Here is a 23,254-nt window from a genome sequence, read left to right as displayed (position 1 = left end):
CTATTGAATTTGCAATACCCACAAAATGTCTATTGAGGCAGAAAAGTTGATTTCTTAAAGTGGAGGACGGCCCACATTGCTCTGTCTAACAAGGAAGTCTTCCCGAATGCGAGGAAGTATCGATGACATTCTGCCCTCAGCACTCCTGCCCACGTGACTACCTCATTCCCCATCCTCTCCAACAGCTTCCATGATCGCAAGGCAGTGTGGGCAGAGCCCTTAGCCCAACCATCCAGCTCTGGTTTTTCTGGCCCCAGATATCTCACTTTACCTCCCCCTGCAACCCCAATCTTCCCCAATATTATCTGAACTCTCATTATACCTAGCAAGACCAGGCCTCTCTACATTACGTATTATATAATATATAACATGAAATGATGCCATGTTGGCCAAGTTGGGAAAAGATGATTCAATTCCACATCCCACATCCCACCTGCTAGGTGACAAATGTTAAATAATGGAGATGAATCACACTGATTTCACAGAGCTTACCATCTAATCCAAAAGGGCAGTGTACCAGAAAGGGGTATGGGCACAGACTCTGCAGAGAAAGCTGGGCTCCTGCGTTTAATTAACTTTGTAACTTTTAGACAAAAGAACTTCCCTGGATACATATACTCATCCTTCAAAGGGAGACAGTAAGAGTATCGAATGCTTAGTATTGTATGAAGTAACAAGTCAATGCACATGAAACACTCAGAAAAGTGCCTGACATTATGAACATTCATAATAATTATTAAGGAAGGTAGACATGGGGGCGCCTGGGTGGCACAGCGGTTAAGCGTCTGCCTTCGGCTCAGGGCGTGATCCCGGCGTTATGGGATCGAGCCCCACGTCAGTCTCCTCCGCTGGGAGCCTGCTTCTTCCTCTCCCACTCCCCCTGTTTGTGTTCCCTCTCTCGCTGGCTGTCTCTGTCAAATAAATAAATAAAATCTTTAAAAGAAAAAAAAAAAGGAAGGTAGACATGGACATAACTGCCTATGATAGAACAAAATAAATTATTTAGCTGTGCAGCAAAAGCACACACAATAACCATACATAATTCCATACCCCTATTTGAGCCAAAGCTGTGCCCACGGCTAAGACTTACATACACATTCACATGGAACACGACATCAAAAGCTAACGATGTACTGTATGGTTACCAACATATCATAATAAAAAAAATAAATGAAAAAAATAAAATAGGGGCACCTGGGTGGCACAGTCATTAAGTGTCTGCCTTTGGCTCAGGGCGTGATCCTGGCGTTATGGGATCGAGCCCCACATCAGGCTCCTCTGCTGGGAGCCTGCTTCTTCCTCTCCTACTCCCCCTGCTTGTGTTCTCTCTCTCGCTGGCTGTCTCTGTCAAATAAATAAATAAAATCTTTAAAAAATAATAAAATAAAATAAAATATAGTAAAATAAAATAAAATAAAATAAAATAAATACACATTCATCTATGTATATTTATTGATCACCTACAATGTGCCAGACATGGTGCTGGACCCAGAGGACGCAATGATAAGAGGAAATCATAAGGACTCAGCATTGTCCTTAAAACACTGTTTAGTCCGTTGTTTGGTCTGACAAATTAGAGACACAAGTCTATGTACCAGATATGTAGTGTGCAAAAGAGTTCATCCTTCAGCCTTTAGCAACCATCCAGTGGGGCACAGGTTGCTGGTCAGTCCGTCTTTTGGTTACTCCCGGACCAGCTGTGGTCAGGTTGGTGGGATCACGTGTTACAAACATGGCCGCCACCTCCTCCCCAGGGCTGTAGGCAGGGCTGTCCTCTGAAAGAGTGGGTAGACTGGCCCACATGTTGACATCGTTTAATACTAGCAGGCAGGTGTGGAAGATCAGTCAGGTTTGCAGGGCAATGTGGTTTCCAGCACAGAGTGGTCATTCGTGCCTGTCCAAATACAAAGCAAGAGATGGAGTACTTGATTGGTCCATTTTGTCATCCTGAGTCTCCTGACCTCTTTATGTCCTATGACTTCCACTGCTGCTTACGTGGATTCATGTACTTTGCCTTAAGACAAGGTCTAAGTGAGCTCCTAACCTTGTTCATCTCTCCAGATTTCCTTTTAAACTCCCAACTGCCTCTGCAAAAAAGTACTCCTTTATTTAACTCCTGTCCATAACACTAGGACACTCCCCATTAACCACTCTTGAAAACTTGACACTCTCTTTTCCACAGCTTTTTTTCTTGCCCCTTTGTTAAGTCAGTTGCCAATGACTTTGAAAGGCAGTCTAGAGGAGTCCAAAAAGCATGACTTTTGGAGTCTTCCAGACCTGAGTATAAATTCTAGTTCTATCACTCGTTAACATGTATTGATCTGAGTCTTTATTTTATGATCTGTAAAACAAGACTAATAATTCCTACTTTATAATATCATTGTTGGATTAAATAAAATCTGGTACAGGAAGCCCCAGTACAGGACTACACATAGTGAGCACTCCATAACCACAAGCTCTTATTTGCTACCTCCGGCAGCTATTTCACATCTATTATCTCATTTTGTTTTCTCTGACACACGCTGGCATAACAATAATGATCTCCTTGTCTTTCATTGTTTCCCACCTCAACCCATGACATACCCAGGTGTCAGAAGACTCCTAAAAACAGCTCCAGTCCTGTCACTGCCCATACTGGAAATCTTTAATGTCTCCTCCAATGTCAACCCAATAAATAAAGTTCAGACTCTTTAGCTTGGCATTTAAATTTTTCAGATTTAGCTCCCCTTCCTCTCTCCCCATGAAAGCCTCTGACTTACTCAACCTGGATAGCTCACCCGTCCCCTGTGCTTTATTTTACACTCTTCCCCCTGCCTAGAGTGTTCTATCCTCATTCTTTTATATCAATATTCTATCCAGCCATCTTATTTTCCATGCTCCATCTTATTTTCACCTCACCCATGAAGTCCTTCTGAATCACCAGTTTCAAATCAACTTTCTCACAGAATTTCCACGAACATTTAGCACTTTCATAAGGTATAGGTTCCCTTCTTTATTACAGTGGAGCTACCAGTGTAACAGCCTCAATAATTTTGTGGTACAAAGCAGAGATTAAACAAATATATTCAAGTAATGGACATGGTGTGAAACCTTAAAATGCCTGAGAGTTACATAGACCTTTTTCTTCATAGCTTATATATAAAATACCATGTTTTGAATAATAAGCCCCAACCACCCTGGCTGCAAATGATTGAATAGGGCTTTGTGCCTGAGCCAAAGGCATCTGTGTTACAGGCAGGTTCTCTTTCTAGGAAAGTTTGAATTTGAGCCACATAGAAAGAGAGTAAGTGGAAGAACTAGCATTTGAGAAAACCAAAAAAGCCATGAGGGATGCCAGTAAGCAAGCATCATAGGCAGTGGGTGAGCAAGAAGCATGAGGTTGAACAGAAAGTAGGCGATGGGGGAGCAGAAGTCAGCAAGAGTAGTAGATGCAGACCTGGTCCAGTAGAAGCGACACAGGCACAGCTGAGTCACCAGACATGCATCACTAGAGTGGCTGGTGGGACCTGGAATGCTGTGCAGTCCTGAGCAAGCTTCCAGATCTCCACTAGGAGAGCTCTTCAGGTGATGGTGACTTTCTGTGCTTTCTTACTAGCTAAGCATCCCTACAGTAAACCCCTATCACCTGGAACACCTGAGTAAATGATTGTTCTTAGCAGTCTAGAAGAGCCTTCTACAGCACACTGAGACATGAAATAGCTCTGTGTGCCCCTATTTTCTCTTCGGAGACAGATTGAGTCTTCTCTGTCTTGCCCCATAGCACATCAGTGAAATGCATAAATGCGTATGGCCTTTCATACTGTTCAGACAGTAAATTTTTGAGACCTGATGGTCTTCATCCTGACCTTGGCAGCTTACTGCTTGATACCATCTTGTTTGAACGTTCTGGCTTATCCCTTTATCTCCTAATGGTCATATGTCAGCTTCTTAACCCAATAGGTTACTCAAGACCATTATCTCAACTTTATAGATGAGTCAGTTGAGGCATGGACAGATTAAAGCCAGGCAAGGGTATTGTGGTTTAGAAGCAAGATGGTAACCTAGAATTTCTGAGATGCCCTAGCTATTTTTCTCCCCTAGTCCCTATGTGATTAGACTGAGATGAATGAACACGAATTTAAGAAAAGAAAAAGAAAAATACCATCTACCATCTTCAAAAGTGGGTAGTAACTGAAACAGCAATTTAACAAAATGATTGGCTTCCTCTTGGGAGCCCCTTGGAAACCTACAGAAAATGATAGATTTCAAGCACTTACCTGATGCATCAAACTCTGTGGGCACAAGGAAAGATTTAATCTGGTAATGTCATGGATCTGAAGCCAGCTGCTTTTTCACCTCTGAATTTTACTTGGTCAACAAATTTTCTCTTGCCAAATGCTCCTTTGTGGGCTGACAGTAACTTGAGAGCCCAATCGACAGACACAAGTTTGCACCCAAATAATTGAAAGCCCAGAGTGGAACCCACTGTCAGGATAGAGAATTAATCCTCAAAACAATCCTGAGAGATCAACCTCATTATCCTTATTTTAGAGAAGAGTTAACTGAGTCTCAAAGATGCTAAATAAACGGTCCACTCAAGAAGTAGAAGATCGGAGCCTCAAATCCACGTTGTCTAAACTCTTTATGCCCTCCTTTGTCCGACATTGCTTAATCCTGCCTTTTTACATCTTGCTATTTGCAGAAAGCTGGATGCTGCCTATATTTCAGTTTTCAGACATTTAGATTCTATAAACTTATAGTCATGGCTAAAAGGAAAAAAAAAGGAAAAACAAGAATTATTCCGATTTGACATAGACATTGTGATGTGCTAAGCTTGGCATGGTCACTTAAACAATCATCAATTCACATCTGTCTCAGAGCCAAATAAATGTCACATCACAGACGCAGACACGATCAAAACCACATACAAGCATTCCATGTGGCCTGGAATGAGCAGCCATTTACTTTGTTTGTTTTTTGTTTTGTTTTGTTTTTATTTCCTGGGCTCCTTCTTTTCCTTTTTAGGTAATAAAACCACTCCTCTGAGAGAAATCCATGTCATTGTTGACATTGAGCTCCTCACCTGGCTAATCAAATCACTCTCTCCTCCTAGGTACAATGATTGATTGATTCGGGCATAATTTTGACTCAGGCAAGGCCAATCAGAATTGTCTCTGAAATTTGATATGTGGACACATTTATGAACTGTTAGCCAGAAAGATGCAAGCTCTAATCTTCCAGCAACCATATTTTTAGAGCACGAAGAACCCACTTAAAGATAAACAAATTATTACAAATTAGCTGAGCTAAGAGATGGAGAGAAAGATGGACCCAATAACTTAGATGTACTAAGTCAAATTCTGGCTACAAGCAAACAAAATCCTCCTACCAAATACAATACCAGATCCCGTATTTTTGTGAAAGCTGGTTAGTGGCTCAAGTGTTTCCGGCAGGGAAGAGAGTAACAATACAAGTGTGGATATTGCAGGCTCCTACAGGGCGGAGTCAAACATAAATTCACCCATTGCTTGCAGAGGTTTGTGGGGTTTTTTGTTTGTTTGTTTTGTTTTGTTTTGTTTTTGAGAAGGATTGACTGATCAAATGAGAAAAACATAAGAAGAAATTAAAATATCCTGAAGTAATCATCGTTAATATTTTGATATACATATGAATTAATGGGTATAGCAGAGGATGGCAAACTTTTGCTGTAAAGTTCCAGACAGCAAATACTTAAATCTTTGGGAACCATATGGTCTTTGTTACACCTGGCCATTGAAGCCATAGACAACACAAAAATGAATGGGTATGGCTGTGTTTCAATAAAACTTTATTTACCAGAACAGGTCATGAGCCAGATTTGGCCTGTAAGCCATAGTTTACTTACCCCTGAGATACAGGCTCAGCTGCTCTAACGAAAATCCAAAATAATAGCGACATAAACTAGAAATGCATTTTTCCCTTAGGAACAGTTTGGGCATTAATAATTCAGGGCTGCTATGGCAACTGAAATGTATCAGAGATCTGGACTCTTTCTATCTTGTTGCTCTGCCACCCCTACGATGTTGCCTTCCTTGTGGTCTGAGATGACTGACTGCCATGTCTGTGATCCAGCCAGCAGGAAGGAGAAGTAGGGGAAGACAAGGGGAAAAGGAAAAGCACATTCCTTCCCTTTAAGGGTATCAGCCAGGAATCACACGGGAAATTCTTACTCACATCCCATTGGCCAGAATTTAGTCATATGACCACATCTAGATGCAAAGGAGGCTGGGAAATGCAGGTTATATTCTGGTATGTAGCATGCAGGTAGCTAAAAATTAATGTTTGTTTGTTTGTTTGTTTTGTCTATAGAAAAGGGGGAGAATGGATACTAGGGGACAACTAGTTTCCTTTGCCACCATTTTCCCCATCTTTCTCTTTAATGCATGTACGCATGTGAGGATACTCTTCTTGTCCCCCTGCCCCGGTCTCAGAGACTGGAAAGAAACCCAGGAAAAAAAGGGAGTGACTAGAACAGGTGGCTTCATTGTCAATTTAACAAAACAGGTTTTGTAATCTAACCCAGAGTTGGAAGGTGGATAAATGCTCCTTGAGGACAATAAATTAAAGTAATATTACCAGGAGCTACATGATTATCTTGTCTAAACTTGAGGTTTTTCAGCAAGAGACTAGTTTTAGCAGTGAAAGATATGTGTATTGTTTGGTTTAGATGCCTGGAGCAAAGCCAAGAGTCATTAGGAGTGGAAATGGGAACTCCCAACCCTTTCATCTTGGGACTCCAGTTCAAGTCTTTTCACCAACAGGAGAAACAGTAGCCTGGACTATGCCTTTGACTTCTAGCAGGTTCCAGAAGCCGGACCACTACAAGACACAAAAGAGGATATGAGACTGGGTGAATTCTGAGAGAAGCACAGGGTGTCCCAGAAAATGGGGTGGGGTGAGTAAGCCAGGACTTAGTTTGGGAGGGAAGACTATATATAGAGAGAGAACAAAGCAAAACAAGAGGGAGCATCAGGACAAGACACAGCAGCTGTGGGCGGCACAATCTGGAGCCTGACATGGAGTATCCTGAGTTCTGGGCACTGAGTGCCCCCCCCCCATTTTGGTGGGAAGGGGATGGAGCCAGTCTGGGAGCACAGGGGTTGATTTTTCTACACCCCTGATTCAGGCAAGTTTTAATGTATCCTTCAAGCTCTGAGTGAAAGGTGCTTAAACTTTCCCTGGAAGACAGATTTACGTGTGATTGCTTTGGAGGGGGGCAGACAACGTGGTATCTGGAACAGGGTGAAAAACAGTCCCCCCTCTTTAGTTAGGCACCCTCTTGGTGGGTCACAGGGTGACTGGGGATTCCGCTCATGAGAACAGTACAACCAGAGGGACATAATGACAGAACTCCTCCTGCCCTATGGAGACATAGCTGTACTCTATAGTGTGTCCATCACACATGATACATATGTATGTAGATATACTGTCTGTATGCCCCAAACCCACTTCTAGATTTTAAAGCCCCTAAGAATTGGTGTTTCATGTCTCCATCTTTGCATTCTTGAAGGAGCAAGCACCAGTCTCCCATATGTGCTGGTTTCTTGAATAAGAGAAATCACTTAACCTGCAATTTCTTTAAAAAAAATAAAACAAAACATCTATTAAGCACCTACTGAGTACCAGGCATCAGACATCTAGGATACAAAGATGAAAATTCATAGTCCCTGCTTTAAAAGCTTTTAGCCTAGGAGGGAGGTGGACACTGAAGTGGACATCTGTTGTTTTTTGGCTTTCAGCCCTTAACCCCAACTTCCTCTTACCATATCACTCCCTTGTTTGGGAAAACCCCCATACTGTGTGTTTGAGATAGTCAGTACACTCTCACACCACAGAAGTCAAAGTTGCTAACTGCTCCTCTCTCTCTCCCTTTTCCATTCCTGCTGCAGCTTCAGGATAAGCATATGACTAGGCCCAGCCAATCAGATGCTCTCCCAGGACATGGAATCTTGACGGTGTTATAAGAACTTTGAGTATGGCTGGAGGTTCTAGTCATCATGATGTTAGTGGCAGATCCTCTGGTTCTTGCTTATTTTCTAGGCCTTGTCCTTCGTTGATCTTGAGAACCCCCTAACATCCCTAACATTGTTTCAATAAGTTTATTTCTTTCCCTGAAGATTTCCAGAGTGGTTGGTTTGGTTTCTGCGGCCAACAACCAAGTCCCTTGCTGATGCAGAAGTGCTAATCTTTTGGATACAAAGATGGGAACCTATCCAAACTATCTCAAATAAGAGGAGAGTTTATTGTAGGAACACAGAGAGCAACATGGGAAGTGGTGGTGCCTAAATTTAAGAACGACGCCATGACAGAAGAGTCTTCATGAAGAGTGATCTTAAAGGTATAGTTCTGGGTCTTGCCAAATACTATAAACCCTGGTCCAAAATCTTGTGGAACTTATGTTCCAGTAAAAAAAAAAAAATGTAATAGTGAACTGATGAGCAAAATATTTCAGTTTATGATAAAAATTACAAAAGAATGAAGAAGACCTATTTGCTAGAAACCCAAAATGATTCTAGAACCCTCAGCCCAGAGCTGCTATTGACATAACTACTATCATCAGTTTCTTTCACTTCCATCACCAAGTGAGTTCTGGGATCACTGTAACATACCTTTTCTCTATATTTTCTGCTTATTTACAGTTTCTGATGCCTTGTAATTTAAACTTTTACATCATCACTTCTCCAGTGTCACAGGTTGAATCCCCTGGACCCTGAGATGGTGATTAACAGGCCAGAGGTTTATTAGGGAGTGTTCTCGGGATTCCCACCTGTGGAAGGAAAAAGAAATTGGTAGAAAGAAATGGGGAGAGAAGTTGAGCTGCAGTGTTGTCTTGACTTGCATGACCCACTCATTTGCTGGGGGCTTTCCAGATTTTAGCCTCTGTCCCTGTGACTCTCTCTATCCCAGGCAAACTGGGACAGTTGGTCATCCTAGTACTGACAAAAGCCTCAGCCATCTACACAGATCACTCTGAATCTGAAATGACACTCCAGAATTTCCCAAGCAGCCATTGGAAGTGGTCTTCCCTGGGAAGGATACATGTTTAGGTGGGGAGAGGGGAAATCTCCAATAGAGACAATTCCCCAGAAAAGCTAACAACTGAGGGTTGTCTGCTGACAGCACCATCAGCAGCAAGGGGAATAAATCCTTCATTCCTCAGTGGGATCTGGGCAGCACATCACAGCATCCTCTACCTCATGTTCTCTGTATGTCATGATCTTTCAGCTTCAGTTGCTACTGCTCCTTGCTGGAGTCTCTCCTGATTCAAATCCCTGACTGTGAGAATCTGATTTGGGGCCCACATCACCATCTAGGGACTGGTTCCCCTTGTCCATTCAGCTTGGTTGGACGTAGGATTGTATGGTGGAAACATGCCTTTCTAGACTCAGCACTTTGACAAGGTCTATGGACAAAGCTACGGGGAATCTCGTTGATGGGCACCTCCATTGGCAAGACCGTTTAACAGCGAAGAGTTGTAATGTGCTATAGCGGATGGAGCATGTAAGATGTAAGTATACAAGATGGAGTATTAAGTGTATAGTGGATGGGGTACATACACAGTTTGCGTACTGTCCAAAACACCTAGCTCTGCCTAATAGACTCCAGAAACTTTTGCCCAGCTATTTGAATCAGGACTTGAAGAATGAGCTAGGACTAGGTTTTTATCCAGCATGTAGGGAGAGGAAGATATTCCAAGCAGAGAAAATCATAATTGCAAAGGCACAGAGGTGTGAGAGAAATTGGAGCAGCCCTGAAGGGGTTGGCCTCTCAGCCACCCCTGTACTCACTGCCTCTTAACCAGTGCCTGAGAGGCATTTCTGGCAGCGGCTCAGAGGGAAACATGCCACCCATTGAATCATCTGGGGCACTCCCTGTTCCCACCTTCCATGAGCTGGTGCCAATGGGTTCTCTGGGCCAAAGCATGCCCCACCCTGATCCTGTTTGACTTGTATGCTCTGCCAGGATCCCCACAAGGGGTGGCCTTGCCTGAGGCCCCTGCTGCCCTTCACGCTACTGCAGCAGCCAGGTCAATGCAAACACTGGTCCCTTCTCGTACTCTCAGGCTTCCACTGATGTCAACTGGGCCTTGGGAAGTGGGGGCAGCAGATTGCTTTGGTTGCCAACTTGGCTCTGGTAGGCGGCTCTGCTTTTCCTATTACAGTGCTAATAATGGAAGGGTTCCCAGGAGAGGTGTTGAGGTTCCCAGCTACAGTTTCCAGAGGCGCTAACGTTTGCTGACTTCTAAAGCATCACACAAGTACAACAAGGAGAAGACATCTACGACAATGAAAAAGACATCACCATCAGCAAGTTTGCAAGATAATAATAATAGCTAACACTTATTGAGTACGTATTATGTGCCAAACAGTAATTTATAGAAATTAATCCATATAATCCTCATAAAGTCCTATAAGATAAACACTATTATTATCCTATTCCCATTTCTCAACAAGGCAATAGAGACACAGAGAGGTGAAGTAACTCTGCTTGGTATTGCACATCTTGCAAGTGGATTTAAGCCCAGGTAGTCCCTCCATTTCAATTAACTCTATTAGCCAGTGTTCTGATGATTTAAATGCCATCTTATAAGGTGATGCCTGAAAATACTCTACAATATATAAACACCAAGTTCTTTCAGTTGAGACTTTCAGTCTCAATTCAGTTGCATATTAGTCCAATAAGGACATCAAGGAGAGTGCTGCCATTCCATTTTACAGATGAGGAAATGGAGGCTCAGAGAAAATGAAGTGAATTAATCATCAGTGAGTGGCCAGATTGGACCTCAAATAAATGTTTTGCTTCTCAGTCTACCCTTTTGTAAGTCATTTCAAAGGGTCCTGAGAGTATTTGTATCCCAAAATATATAATGAATGTATGTCCACTAAAAGGACCTCAGAGTAGCTACACATTGGTTTCATGTTTGTGTTTAATATAGTGGGCATTTTCTAAACTACAAACATTACATAAAAGGGGAGTCAAATTTCTGTAGAAAGAGGTCTACACTGGAAGTCAGGACTGTTGTCTGGATTATAGTTTTTGTTTCATCATGAATGCCAGTGACCTTGACTCAATCACCTTTTGGGACCTCATTTTTCTCTTCTGAAAAACCAACAGGTTGGGTTTTTATGAACTGACTTGCCCTTCCAAGTCTTAGAAATATCTCGATGGTATTGTAAGACTGGGCTACCTAGAGATACTCAAGTCATCTTAGTTCTGAAGTGGAGCTGTGGAGGAACCGGGGTCTGTGCAGTGGCGACCAGCCCATTCTCTCACAGGGGTTCCCTACCTGGCCTTGATATGGTCTGACTGGGATGGACGTTTCTACTTGGACACCACATAACTTTTTTTGATTTAACACTAGGGGCAGAGGAATTATTTTAGAACAATCAAAAAAACCTACAGGTTTAAAAGAATTTTTTTTCAAGTTTTATTTATTTAAGTAATCTCTACGCCCAACGTGGAGCTCAAACTCACGACCCTAAGATCAAGAGTTGGATGCTCTTCCAACTGAGCCAGCCAGGTATCCCTCAGGTTTAAAGAGCTAAATCTACACTTACACCTTCTTAAACAGGTAAGTTAAGCCCTATGTATTTCATCTCAATAGATAGAACACAGGGGTTGGGTGCTTGCCGCCCATCTTTCTCCTAGGGAATGGTTAAATCTTCTAACCACAAGTAATTGGAAGCGGAGTCTCCCTGCTGGTCTGTTTTTGTGTTGCCCTCCTACTTGGACTACATACTTGTCCACCTGGGTTTGTCAACTTCTTTTGATGGTAGGAACATCTCCGATGTTCTAGAAGCATGCTGTTCCTCAGGTCTCCCCTGCCTGGAGTCAATCCTTATTTTTCAAGCTTACGGTCTCTGCTGCTGTTCCTGATCTTCTTTTCACCAGTTGTACCTCTGTATTTTCATATGCACGTATCCCGTTCCACTCTCTGCAGTAGACCAGCATTTCTTTTAACCTGAATGATGTTCTACGCCTTTTATCAGAAGAAAAAAAAATTCTTGTGGCTTCCCCACCAACACCACTCTGCTAGGATGGACTTCCTTTTCTTTTTACATTACCTGGACATATGAAAATATAAAAATAGGTTTTGAAAAGTCCATTGGCTTACAGCTCTCATATGATGTATGAGACCCAAGCAATTTTAGAAATGAAGTACAAACACTACAAAATCTTAACAAACAGAATTAATTTACTGTGGCCAACAACGCTATTCTAAATTGCTGCAATTACATTTCTGCACAGAATGTGACTGTGGCATGGGCTGCCATGGCTTGGACTCTTTGGGGTTTGGCATGCCTGTGCCTTCATGTGCCATGGAAGAACTCAATTCTCCTGTCCTTTTCTGCCCATCCAAACCACTGTCAAGTCTTCATTTGTCCCTCATGCTGACTGATCCTTGTTTATCGTAAGCAAATCATTAACATATTTTTAAATAAAAGTTGTATCTATTTGAGGTGTACACCGTGTTGATTTGCTATATATATATATATATATACACACACACACAAATATATATATATACAAATATATGTATATATATACACATGCACAGTGAAATGACTACAGTCAAGCTAATGAACATATCTTCTCTTCACATAGCTATTGTTTTTGTGTGTGATGAGAACATCTGAAATCTCTCTAAGCAAATTTCTGGTGTTCAATGCATTATTATTTTTTTAAAGTAATCTGTACACCCAACATGGGGCTTGAACTCATGACCCCAAGATCAAGAGTTGCATGCTCTACCAACTGAGCCAGCCAGGTGTCCCTCGAAGCATCATTATTAACCGTAGTCATCAGGCTGTGCAGTACAGCTCTAGAACTATTCATCCTACATAACTCTAAGTTCTTCTTTGACCAACGTTTCCCCACTTCCCCCAACTGCCCACCCTTGATAAGCACTATTCTCTCTGCTTCTAGGTATTGACTTTTTTAGATTTCATATAAGTGAGATCATGCACGTTTTCTTCTTTCTGTGTGTTATTTCACTTAGTATAATGTCCTCTGTTCATCCAACTTGTTGTAAATGGCAAGACCTCCTTTTTTTTTTTTTTAAGGCTTTTATTTTTTCATTCGACAATCAGAAAGAGCGCACAAGCAGGGGGAGCGGCAGGCAGAGGGAAAGGAAGAAGCTGCCTCCCCGCCGAGCAGGGAGCCTGATGTGGGGCTTGATCCCAGGATCCCGGGATCATGACCTGAGCCAAAGGCAGACGCTTAACTGACTGAGCCACCCAGGTGCCCCAGGATCTCCTTTTTTAAGGATGAATAATTTTCCATTGTGTATGTGTGTGTATATACATCACAATTTCTTTATCCATTTGTCTATCAGTGGAATTTAAGTTGTTCCCATATGTTAGCTATTGTGAATAATGCTGCAATGAACATGGGAGCACAGGTATCTCTTTGAAGGACTAATTTCACTTCCCTTAGGTATATACTCAAAAGAGGATTCCTTGGATCATGTAGTAGTTCTCTTTTTAGTTTTCTGAGGAACCTTCATATTGTTTCCCATAATGGCTGTACCAATTTCTATTCCCACCAAAAATGTACAAAGGCTCCTTTTTCCCCATATCCTCACCCATATTTGTTATCTTCTTTTTTAAGATAACCATTCTAACAGGTGTGAGGTGGTATCTCATTGTGGTTTGATTTGCATTTCTCTGATGATCAGTGATGTTGAGCACATTTTCATGTAACTGTTGGCCAGTGGTATGTCTTCTTTGGGAAAATGTTTATTCAGGTCCTTTGCCCATTTTTAAATCAGATTGTTTGGGTTTCTTGTTTGTTTAGTTTTTGCTGTTGAGCTATATTAGTTCCTCATGTAATTTGGATATTAACCCCTTATCGGACACATGGTTTGCAAATATTTTCTCCCAGTTTGTAGGTTGCCTATTCATTTTGTTTATTTTTTTTCTGTGAGAAGCTTTTTGGTTTGGTGTGGTCCCGCTTATTTAGTTTTGCTTTTGGTGTCCAAGCTTTTGGTGTCCTATTTTTAAAAATCATCGTGAAGTCCAATGTCAAGGAGCTTTTTCCTCCTTTACTTTTAGGAGGTATACAGTTTCAGGTCTAGGCTTTAATCCATTTTGAATTGATTTTTATATATGGTGTAAGACAAGGGTCCAGTTTCATTCTTCTGCATGTGAATGTCCTGTTTTCCCAGGGCCATTATGTATTCCTGGCAACCTTGTCAAAAATTAGCTGACCGTATATGCTTGGATTTATTTCTGGGCTCTTATTCTCCTCCTTGGTCTTCGTGTCCATTTTTATGTCCGTACTCTACTATCTCATTTATGTATTAAAACTCTCTCTGTTCTTGTTCTTTTCGCATTAGCCTGTGATAATAAAGTTCAATGCCATGTAATAAAGACACAAATATAGAGGACGCGAGTGTGGCATGACTAATTTACTGGGTTATAAGGTGTTTGCAGTGTTTTTCAAACTGGGTCACAACCTAATAGTGGGTCGATTTAGTGTGCTGAAACAAGCACTTGAAAAAAAGATATAGAAAAGAAAAAAATATCAAAATGTGTCATATGGTGTCAGAATACGTATTGTATACAGACAATTGTTTCATACATGTGCGCACAGAGGTGACCAATCCAAAGAGGCACAGGTGCATGCCTCTGGAGCAGGGCCCCACAAGCCCGCGATAGTAGGCTGCATAATGGTCCCCAACAGTAGCAGGTCCTGATCCCTGGAACCTGGAAATGTTACTTTATAAGGAAAAAGAGTCTTTGCAGATGTGTTAAGTTACGGCCCTTGAGATGGCTAGATTATCCTGGCTTATCTGTGTGGGCCACACCGTGTAATCACAGGTGTTCTTATAAGAGAAAGGCAGAGGGAGATCTGACACCGACAGAAGCCACAGGGTTCTGTGATACCTTGGTTTTGACCCAGGGAAACTGATTTCAGACTTCCGACATCCAGAAGTGAGAGAATAAATGTCTGGGGTTTCAACCTCCAGTCTGTGGCCATTTGTTACAGCAGTCACAGGAAACTGCACTCCCCCTCTTCTCACCTCCGCTGGTTATTGCATCCTGGTGGGGGGGGATGATCCCAGAGGGGGAACCAACACAACAGAGAGGTACGTAGTGGTGGTGACACTTAAAATGTTCAGAGCTATTTACCAAATGGCTTGGAATGATCCCATTATTTTCACACCTGGTGCAGCGGCCCTGGTCTAGACAGGCGGCCCGGCCGCTCTGTTCATGTGAGTGTGAGTATCAGGTATGGAAACCAGGTCATCATGTAAAATGGATTCCTTCTGTGAGTGGATGCCAAAAAAAAAAAAAAAAAAACATTGAAGTCCTCTGACCCAGGACCCAGATTATATTTAGACTGACTTTCTTTAGGATGTCATCAATAGGAAAACACAAAATTTAAATATCCTCAAAAAGAAATCTGTGGACTCCCAAGATTCATCTGCAGACACTCAAGGACCCTTGGACCCCAGTTTGAGAAACAGTAACGTCAACTTCTCTCTAGCATCAAGTGGAGTATTTATCGACTTCCCATCTCGTGTACCTTAAGCCGAATGTGTGTGGGCTCATCCAACCCAGGCTGTGCCCACTTCCTGTCCCTTCTTCACCTGCTCTTGGCACCTGCTTCTCAACATGGCACTTTCACATGGGCCACCTGCCCGCAGAGCAGGTCGGAGGCCTCTGGAGACCCACGCTTGTCTGTGCAGACCGGGAGCCACTCTGACCATCTGCCCTCACCCTGTCCCCCACCTCTTTCTGCCTCGGGGCCTTGGAGTCTTTTTGTTCCAGTGAGTCCCTGGCTCTTTGTTATCTGCAGTCCCCGCAGACGGACTTATCTTAGCTCTGTAGTCTTAAAAGCAAAGATCTGGGGGCAACATCCTGCTGTAAAAACAAAACAAAACACTGTCTCTGAGGTATAGCAAACCTCCTTCTCTAGGGACTGCTTTCTGCTTCTCTTTAATTCTCAGACTGCTCTCCCCCAGGCCCAGCTCCAATGCAACAAGGGTGGGGTTCTTACCTAACACACAAAATATACTTGCACCCAAACAGCTCTATCTCAACTGAGCTCTCTGTGTCCCGCCCCATCATAGGTGGATTTTACTATTATAATTATTGGTAATTCTGCCTTCCTTTGTGGCCGAAAGCTTTTGAGTACATAGAGTCCCAGTCCCTGTGGCACCCCTAAGCTGCCACCTCTTTCCCACCCCAGGCCACCGTCAAGCTCCAGTTCCACCCGAGGGACACCAGAGGTGTTTACCCTGAGGTGAAATCTCCCTCCGCATGACCCAGGTTCTCTCTGACCAAACCATTTCCTTCTGTATGCGCCAACCAAGGCTCCAAGTCATGAATGTCCCAGAGCTTATATCAGCCTTTATACATTGTTTCCTCTACACCTGACCATCTCGTTTTCACCACAACCTTGGGCATTGGTTGTATTTGCATCACCTCATTTTACAGATGAAAGAAACTAATACTCAGAATGTAAGAGACCCATTACTCTATGTTGTCTAAATAGTGAGTGTCATTGCTGGCTTTGGACCCCGCCTTCTGGCTCTATATCCTGTCCGCCTTTCACTCCACCATATTGCCTTATCCTCCCTATATAGTAAAGCTAAGAGGAGGGACAGGGAAGAGAGGGATTCTCCACATTCTTCCAACAGGAGCTGTGGGCCTGAAGTTACACAGGATCTTCCCTACCCCAGAGTGAGTGTATACACTAGCTTTATCTATATGGGTAGTAGCATAGACGAAAATCTACCTAGTATAGTTTGTGGGTGCCCAGAGAAGTCCCTCCCCTCAGCCTAAGCCCTGATACGGTGGCTGGAATTGAAACTCCACTATTAGAGTCCATGCTGTTGAGTCTTAAAGTCATAGGGTAGCAGAATCAGATATATTAGGATTCCAAACCCATTTCCACAACTTGGCTGTGTAACCTTAGGCAAGTCTATCCTTTCTATAATTTTCATCTATATTGCAAATAAGACCTGCTACATAATTTGTGAAGCCCAGTGTGAAATGAAAATGTGAGGCCCCCTTGTTCAAAAATTAAGAATTTCAAGATGGCAAGAGCAGAACATTAAACCAAGGATGAGGCCTTCTAAACACGCCCGTGAAGCCAGCCCTGAGAGCAAAGGATTGTTTTATGGAAAGGGTGTTAAGAGAATTTAGTGTTTAGTATAATGTTTGATTTCTATCCCTTTGGTCCATGCTTCTCAAGCCAGAAAACCTGTCCGGGGTGTTCCCTGCAAATGCAGTTTCCCAGAACCTTTCTGGTCCATTCTAACTTGGGGGCGGGGGGCAGAAATGTACATTTTAACAATGATCTTTGAAGAGATCCTTTGGGATCCCTGGTCTACTTAGCATGAAGCAGCCACAGCTCAATAAAACTGCCCACGAGAAACAGCAACCCAACCCAGGTGGCAGCTGGCCTTGCGTACAGCCGCTCTTCTGCAATCAAATGCCACCATCACGCTTCCTGAGGTCAACAGGATGGGCCTTTGTCTGACTCATTCTTCCCTGCACTTCCACCTTGAGATTTCCAAACACTCCTCCTCCTTCGCGAATCAGCCCCTGGGGCTCTGTGAGGGCTGTGGAGGCACCTGCTTCCCTCAGCACCCTCCACATGCCCCCCAGGGAGCCTAGGGTCATGTCTAAGTTGCTCCCAATCACTGGAAGGTGATGGGACTTCCTCCCTAGCCCGGGATATAAAAGCACCCCGGAGTTTAGCAATCCTGATAGCCATCTTGTGGTGAGTAATTTGCATTCTTCACTGCATTTAAGCCTTACCACAGCCCTCTGTGGGAGGCTTCATAGTCCCATTTTACAGATGAGGAAGCTGAGGACAATTCACACACTTCCCTAATAGGAAGCAGTGGACACAACAACCTTGCCAGACAGAGAGTGCAAATATTAGCAGTCTTTATTTTACAGCTGAGGAAACTGAGGCTCAAGTGGGTTAGACAGTTCTCCAAAGTCACAAATGCTACAAACAAAAGGGCTGAGATCTGAAGCCAAATGACCTGACCTCAGGCCCAGGCTCTTGCCAGCTCACCTCTTCTGTGCATCTCCAAATGTCTTTCCTGCCCTCCTTATCTTAGTCTACTGGGGCTGCTATAACAGAACACCATAGACGGAGTGGCTTATAAACAGCAGGGTTATTTCTCAGAGTTCTGAAAGCTGGGAAGTCCAAGATCAAGGTGCTGACAGATTCGGTGTCTGTTGAAGGCCCAATTCCTGGCTCATAAAGGGTGTCTCTGCCCCGTGTTCTCACACAGTGGAAGGGCCAAGGGCACTCCCTAGGGTTTCTTTTATAAGAGCACTAATTCCATTCATGAGGGCTGTACCCTCACTCCCTAGTAACTTCTTGAAGGCCTCACCTCCAAATACCACCACATTGGGGATAGGTTTCAACATACAAATATGGGAAGAGGGACACAAACATTCAGAATAGAGCAGTCTTCTTTGGCAGAAGCCTTAAGAAGAGGGAGCTGACTTCAGCCACGAGGACAAAGTCTCAAATAGTGAGGGCCCGTGGTCCTAACCTTCTTGGGCCACACACGAAGGTTGCCTCAGCCTCTGATGGAGAAGCACCTCTAAACTATGGGAACTGAGGAGGTTAGCCCCAGGGGTGGTGGGTGTCTCTCCTTCAGGGCCAACTGGGCAGCTCTCCTTGAGAAACCAGGTCAGCTATGCTGGATTAAGAAGTTGTGGTCCATATATACAGTGGAATATTACTCAGCTATCAGAAAGAACGAGTTCTCAACATTTGCTGCAACAATGATGGCACTGGAGGAGATAATGCTAAGTGAAATAAGTCAAGCAGAGAAAGGCAACTATCATATGATTTCTCTCATCTATGGAACATAAGAACTAGGAAGATCGGTAGGGGAAGAAAGGGATAAAGAAAGGGGAGGTAATCAGAAGGGGGAATGAAGCATGAGAGACTATGGACTCTGAGAAACAAACTGAGGGCTTCAGAGGGGAGGGGGGTGGGGGAATGGGATAGACCGGTGATGGGTAGTAAGGAGGGCACGTATTGCATGGTGCACTGGGTGTTATATGCAACTAATGAATCATCGAACTTTACATCAGAAACCAGGGATGTACTGTATGGTGACTAACATAATATAATAAAAAAAATTAAAAAAAAAAAAAAAGAAACCAGGTCAGCTATGGACCCAGCTTCACCATGCAAGACACCAAAAAGAGCCCTTCTTTCCCAGGGCCCTGGCCTCCTGCTCCTCCTCTCTCATGCCAACCAACCGTGTCCCCCATGCTGCCACCCAGACCTGTCCCTCAAGTCACCTTGTTCACTCCCACAGCCCCAGCCTCCATACCTGCTGCCATGCTGAGGAAACTGGAGAGCAGCCCTCCTTGAGTGACCCGGAAGCAAGGAGCCGCAGAGGGAAGTAACAAATCCAGACGCAGTAGATACTGGGTGAAAGCGGGCTGCTCCCCCGGGGCGTGCCCTCACTCTGGATTGCCACTGACAGCATCCTGCTGGTGGTCAGGCATGTCAGAAATTTAGATTACTTAGATGGAAAAGAAAAATTAGTCGTATTGGGAACTTAGAAACATCGTAATCATCATCTTCATCATCATTGCTGGTAACTTTTTGTACCACCTCTTTTATGGCTGGCACTACTCTAAGCACTTTTCACATATGAATCTATTCGAGAGCAGGTAGCATGTTTAACTTCCTCATTTGCCTTACCCCAACGACCCTGAGGGTCTGAGACTTTTATTCACTCATTTGATAGATGAGAAAGTTCAAGCTCAGAATATAAAATCATTCGCTCAAGGTCACACAGTCGCTAAGTGGTGGCCCTCAAATTCAAATGCAAGTACTGCAAGCCCCAAAGCCTATATTCTACTGTCTCTATCATGTAAACATCTTTGAAAGTCACTTCTAGAACTAAATAAAACTGCTGAAATACCTGTCCAGCAGAAGCCTGACAAAGGGGCCGGAAGAGAGGAGGAAGGCAGAACTTCTGCCTTCAAAGCCTTCACCATTAGATTACCAAGGTGATGTTTCCCCACGGCAGCAGCTGGGAAAGCAGACGGGACAGAAGGGAGTGACCATGGGGCTGGCCGGGCTGGCTGGCCAGAGAAGGCACAGACTTCTCCCTATAAGTCTCTCTCCTTTCACGACTCCCTGGAATCTTTTTTCACCCTGGTTTGACCTTCATCGACATACACAATTTGAGGAAATGTTGTCCCCGTGACTTCAATGCATGTGTCCTGGCTCACTCTGTAGTGGTCTAAGGGTTGTGCAGCAGGCTAGTAAAATATTATTTTTGGCTGTGTCTATGGAGGTGTTTCTGGAAATGTCTTGCATTCGAATCAGTAGACTGAGTAAAGATCACCCTCACCAACGCAGGTGAACGTCATCCAATCTTTGAGTTTAAGTTTAAGGATAAGTTTAAGTTAAGGGTAAGTTTAAGTCTGAAGTTGAAGGATAAACCCTCCTACCGCACACAAAGATTGGTCAAGGGAAGAGCATGTAGCTCGGCGTAGGCCAATGAAGGAGCAACGTTCCTCAAACACATTCAGGAGCTACCAAAAGACGTATCTCACTTCCAAGAATGTGAGGTCTGACACTTCATAACCATTTGCTAGCATGAGGTGAGGGCCTAGAACTGCCAGGGGACTGCCATGTGAAATCGAAGGATAAAGCCCACACTGTGGGAGGTAGGAGGAGAGGAACATGGTCCTGGTATTCTCGGTTGCTGGAGCTAACCCTACTCAATGTCATCCCAACCACCAGACTTTTTAGTTATTCATGTAACTAAATAACTGTCTTCTACTATTTAAGCCAGTTTGAGTCGGATTTTCCATTATTTACAACAGAGTACTCTGCTACATCCATCCTCTTGCTGCTCCTCTCTTTCCTTGTCCAATGCTGGAGGCCTCTCTCACACAGAGAAAGAGGAAAAAAAAAAAAAAAAGCAAAGGCTAAACAGAAGAGGGAAGAAAAGAGAAGAGGGTTTGAAAGCCAAGTCCAGAGATTTCACTTCTCGGTGTGTGCTCTGGAAGGAGATCCAGCACAGGGGACACGCGGAGCTGTTGGCCAGAATAAGTTCCAGGGTTATTTGGAAACGTCAATGGTCTATCCTCTCCCTTCTCCCACAGATAATCAAGAGTTGGCTGGGAGTGCTAATCCCCACCAAGCACAGCCAAGGAAATATCACTGCTCTGGAATTCTGAGTCCTTCCAGAGGTACAAATCATCATGTTCAGAGTGAGTTCCAGGGCTGGGGCCAGAGGCCACCTCCTGTTAGTGACCCTTCTGGAGCACCACGAGCCGTTTCATGGACACGAGGAGAGAAGCCTGTAAGCACTCCTGCTTGCTCCTATTCCACTATGCCCCAAGCCTGCCCAGAAGATGAGAGGAAACGAGCCTGAACGCTCATCTCACTGACCTGAGAGAGCAATGCAAGAACTCAAGTGCCCAGCGAAGTGCTCTCCTGGTAGCAGGATTTGAGAGGATGTGAGGCTTAGTGGTTTCCCGAAATGCCAGGCACGTACCTGGAGATAATTAGGACCACCTGAGATTGCTCTGAATTCATGTTGGGGAGGGAGGGAGGCCTGGGGGATGATGCAGTGACAGTCAACAGGACAGTGCATCTAAAGGGCTGGGCCAGTTCAGGGGCAACTCGGGCAACAGCAGCGCCTGTGGTTCCAAGAGAAGGGAACACATCCCAGCAGCATGGAGTTAGGGAGACAGTCACTACCCGAGGGGCGTGCCCATGAGGGGTAGAGTACCATCCCCCAGTCTTTAGCTCCAACACATACCAGCAGTGTGTACTCAAAGGTCTCTTGGAGAGTCCGTTTCCTTATCTGAGAAATGGGAATAACGGTAATTCCTCCTTTATAAGGTTGTCTAGATGAATAAGTGCCTGCTAAGGGCTTAAGACAGCGCTTGGCACATAGTTGAGTTCAGACAAGGCAGTTTTTGGTTACTGGGAACAGGGGAACTAGAATTCAATGGGGAGGTGGCATGGTGGCCTGGGGAAGCGGTAGTGAGCAAAGCAGGCACCCAGTGCTCACCCCCGTCTATTCATTCAGCACTTAGCATCTAATAGCTAGAGATGCAGGGTGGGATCAGAGCTTCAATGAGGCCGGGTTGCCACAGGCTGGGCCAAGGCCTTCCCTCCAGCTGTAGGGGAGCTCTTTCTGAAATTGAGACAGACAGGCCTTACTGTGAGGGCTCAGTGGTCCACTGCTAGGGCCTAGGAAAGGCAGACCCTAGAGACAAGAGGCAGGGTCAGACAGGTAAATGGAATCTGGGGAAGAGTGGCTCTGCACAAAGCTGGCCAAGCTGGCACCTGTCCATGGCCCTCTATGTTCTGTTCCTCTCAATGTCATGGGTGAATCGGTACGTCTAAGGGAAAACCAAGGGGATGAGAGTCTTTGTCTCCAGCTGTGTGGTTCAGAATTTCCTTAACCAAATGCCCTTGAATTTTCACTCATGTTTCTGTATTTCACTTTTTAAGGTAAAAGAATTTTTTTAAGAGACTGTATGCTGCAAGAATGTTCCATGTCCCGTGTATGCACTTGGAGCCTCTGCCCCTTTGCCATCGGTCCTGAGAGGCAGTGGAGCAGAATGCTGAGAGCGTGCCCAGAGCAGGGCGGCAGCATTTGGACCCTGGTACCACCACACTCCCAGTTCTGGAGCTGTGTGATCTTGGGTATGTTCTCCAGCCTCTCTGTGCCTTCGGTTGCCATCTTTTAAAAAAGTGGAGATAATGGTAAGTTAAATTAGCTAATACAGATAAAGACACTTGAAATAGTATTTGATACTTGGTAAAGGCCACACAAGTGTTTGCTGATACTCTTATCACGGCCCCGGTCCACAGCTGAAGCTGCCGCAGCTCCGGCCCAGCCCCTGAGCTCCCCGCATAGACTCAGGGCCTCCTCAATTGCCCAGTTACAGCCCAGACTGTGGCACAAACCACACATTTGCTGAAGGCTTAATGTGTCCACCAGGATTCTTTTGGTTACGAGTTAAGAGTAAGTCTGACCCAAACTGACATCAGCAAAAATAAGATTTTATGAGCACACATAACTGAAGAGTGCATGGCCTGCTTCAGATGCTCAGAGGATGAGGTCAGGCTCTGCTGTCACTCTCCCGACTTGGCTCTACCTTATGTGTTGACTCCATTCTCAGACTAGATCTCTACTCACAGTCACAAGATGGCTGCCAATCGCGGCAGAGGCTACCTCCTCCCTGACTCACCATTAGAGAAA

At 44.2% G+C, this 23,254-nt stretch overlaps 1 long non-coding RNA gene across 1 annotated transcript; it reads right to left on the bottom strand.

The window, feature by feature from the left end:
- Nucleotides 1-1,430: 1,430 nt before the first annotated feature.
- LOC103658383 lies at nt 1,431-21,451 on the bottom strand. The gene is made up of 2 exons (XR_567139.2): nt 19,343-21,451; nt 1,431-1,894 (listed from the first exon to the last, which is right to left on the bottom strand). It is a non-coding gene; the product is annotated as an uncharacterized LOC103658383 (long non-coding RNA).
- Nucleotides 21,452-23,254: the final 1,803 nt, after the last annotated feature.

The sequence above is a fragment of the Ursus maritimus genome, unplaced genomic scaffold (assembly GCF_017311325.1).
Source record: "Ursus maritimus isolate PB19 unplaced genomic scaffold, ASM1731132v1 scaffold_8, whole genome shotgun sequence".
Classification (NCBI taxonomy): domain Eukaryota; kingdom Metazoa; phylum Chordata; class Mammalia; order Carnivora; family Ursidae; genus Ursus; species Ursus maritimus.
Note: the sequence above shows the minus strand (reverse complement) of the source record. Positions and strands in the feature narration are given on the sequence as shown.